The 3,265-nt window shown below is 32.8% G+C and overlaps 1 pseudogene; it reads right to left on the bottom strand.

Moving 5' to 3' along the window:
* Positions 1 to 418: 418 nt before the first annotated feature.
* LOC111983680 (uncharacterized) lies at positions 419 to 3,265 on the bottom strand (annotated as a pseudogene).

Genomic DNA, 3,265 nt, shown 5'->3' with positions numbered 1-3,265 from the left:
CTCTTTTTTTAGTCCATTTGGGCTCATTGTTAAGACCAATACACTTGTTCATTAGCGATCTTGTATCAATTTGTTGGGGGAGAGCCTTAGACTAAAGGGCCATGGTCTAATACTTACCTTTATTTATTTATTATTATTATTATTTTTTATAAAAAACTTGTATGGTTCCAAATCAATATTTACATAGAGTATGTCTATAAGGAGAATTCTACTGGACTATTGCGTACAATTTTTTTGGAATGTTACTATTAGCGATTAAGATTAGATAAGTTTGATAAATACATTATTATTATTATTATTATTTTTTTTTTTTTTAATGTGGACCACAGAATTAGAATGACCTAATAAGTTGAAAATCAAATGCCAATTCCACGGGATTCTTACACCCAATAACCATTTATTTCAATTGTGTAAAAGACAAAACATTGAGTTTCAACTCCAAATCTCTAAACTAGAAGAGACCCTTCCATGACAGTAATGGCTTTTCCTCGCAGAAGCACTATTTGGTTTTGTTCGTCTAAATGAATGTTTAGCACTCCACCTCTAGGTGATGCCTAAACAAAGTAAAGAATGTAAATGATACAATGAAGACAAAGATTACAATTAAGTTTCAATGCACTAGAAATAGCAAGAATACCGCATAAGCAACCAAATCACACTTCCCCAGTTTTTTGCTCCAGTATGGTGTTAAGGCATAATTTGCACTCCCATTTACAGGATCCTAAAAGAGAAGTGATAAGTAAGAGGAAACCCCACTGGTTCAATTTCAGTTTTACACAATAACAGATGGAGGAGTTACTTTTTTTCCCTTTCCTTTTTTTAGTTCTGAATTCTAGTAGCACCCCAGAAACTAAAGGATTTCTAATATTATCTAGAAATTGATTTATAACATCAAGTTTTTGCAAAGCATTACATTGTTTGAGACCAAATATTTTACCTCATTGATCCCAATTTTTGAGCCGAAATATCGATAGTAATAGTCAAATCTAGACCCTAGGGGAGCAACCCCTGAAATAATTATCCCCCTTCCTGGACATTTGCGTATTGCATCAAACTGTGGCGGTAGTTCTTCAACAGCTTGTCCTGATGGGAGAATGAGCTGCAGAAGACTATAATCTTAGTTTCTAGAACTTAACAAAAATTTCATCTGTTAGTCAAAAAGATGCCAATTTTGCTTTGAGAATCACTTAGGCACACAAAGGTTGTTAGACATATTCCAACCAATTATACATCAAATCTAATGATCATGTCAACAGATAAGACTAGTCATGATTCTCAATTGGGTCAAACAATACACAAAATAGTTCATATCATTCATGTTAAGCTAACATTATATTCTCTCAAGAAATTTTCAAATGCATGTATTACCATATGATACTCAAAACTTATGAGTAAAAGAATTATTAAATCAAAGAGAAAAAGTATGGAGGCATTACAACAATATCATCTTTTGTAGTTGTCCTCTTTATATCAATCACAGAAGCACCATTTAGGGCATTGGAAATTGTTGAAACCTCAGCAGAATTTTAAATCAGTCATTCGGGTGGTAGGAAAATTCAATTCAATAAGAAAGCTCTCATGTGATTCGCCATTCTGAGAATTCAAACCATTGGTTGTTTTGATTTCGGGAACCCTTCTAGCAGTCACAATTCCAGATACAGTGACAAATTCCACAATGCTAGAATTCATAAAACTAGAAGCAAAGATTGTGTGTGCAGCAACCAATGTGGCATGACCACAAAGCTGAAGCTGCAAAAGGGTATCAAACATTTGCAGTGTCAATTACACTTTAATCAACATTTGGCTGCTATGAGATTCACATGCAAATAAATCATTGTAAGATATTGAATTCCAAAAGAAAATAAACAATTTTATATACAACAAGTTATGATTAAGTCTTAAATGAAATCTAACTGATATGGAACATAAATGGCATGCCAATCGAAATCATATGATCCGTTTGGTGTTTTTTGTGCTGTAAAGCACTTTAAGCCAAAAATTGGGGGTGTCTGGCAATCCTAAAAGAGTTCTTTTGAGAGGTCCTCAAAGCTCTAAAGTTGAAAATTGGAACTTGGAAAAAAAAAAAACTCTATAATTCACTATTAGTATTTTATAATCCTTTCCACTTTTCCATCGCATTAACCAAACGAACCCCAAAGCACTATTCACAGTAATTTGACAAAGACACAAAACATTAAAGTTGAATATTGCAGTAGCTCTATTATTAAAGTTCTACAGCTTATCTAATTCCTACAATATGTAAAACAGGCAAATAATGCTGTCACAATATAAAGAAATTCAAATTTTTATCTAGAATTATATTACTTGGCAAGCCAAATTTTTATCTAGCATGATAGCAATTTGGATTAGCTTTTAGCTTTCAACTTTAAGCTTTTTAACTTATTTGCTTACGTAAATTCTCTTAAAGTCTCAGATTTTCTAAATACAAATATATTCCTGTCTTTTTTCAAAAAAAAAAAAAAAAATTTGAACTTTTGTCCCCCTCATAAAAAAAGCTATTCAAAGGCGCATTCAACCGTTTTTTTTTTTTTTTTTTTTAAAACTAATTCCTTTTTCTTTCAAATTTCAAAATTCTAATCTATCTTCTTCTTTTTTTGGGTGGCAAATTAACATAGCCTCCCCAAGAAAGTAGTAAATTAATAATAAGTTTCTTTTCTTTTAAAATTCTCTACTTTTTTTTTTTACCAACTACAAGTAGCATGCGTACATACACAACAAAATTCAATTTTTTTTTTTTTTATCAGATTTGCTATTTCTTTATTATTATTGTTGTTGTTGTTGTTGTTGTTTTGTCATTGAGTCACAAGCCAAAGTACATACCTCAACTACAGGGCTGAACCATCTGATACGGAACTGAGGAGTGGGAGAGCCAGAGTGAGTGAGCTGAGTCAAGTAACACGTAGTAGAGATGTTGAACTCGGCTGCCACCACTTGAAACCACTTCTCGTCCCTTTGATCTTCTTCCTCTAACAAACATACAGCTGCCGGGTTCCCCTTGAACGCTGACTCAGTGAACGCGTCCACCTGCCAATTAAGTCCCACTACAAACTCAGAATCCCATTCATAAATATATAACACAGATAGAGAGAACTGAGAAGTACCACATAGTACTTGACAGGTTTCTTTGCCATATTTCACAGAGAGATTTTCAGAAGTGAAAAATGGAGTTTTATCTTTTTTTCTCTCTCTAACTCTAAAACATCGTATATTGGTCAACATACATAAACAATTCACAAAAGACTAG

Source organism: Quercus suber, unplaced genomic scaffold (genome assembly GCF_002906115.3).
Source record: "Quercus suber isolate HL8 unplaced genomic scaffold, Cork oak 2.0 scaffold_418, whole genome shotgun sequence".
Classification (NCBI taxonomy): Eukaryota; Viridiplantae; Streptophyta; class Magnoliopsida; order Fagales; family Fagaceae; genus Quercus; species Quercus suber.
This window is presented reverse-complemented; position numbering and strand designations above follow the sequence as displayed.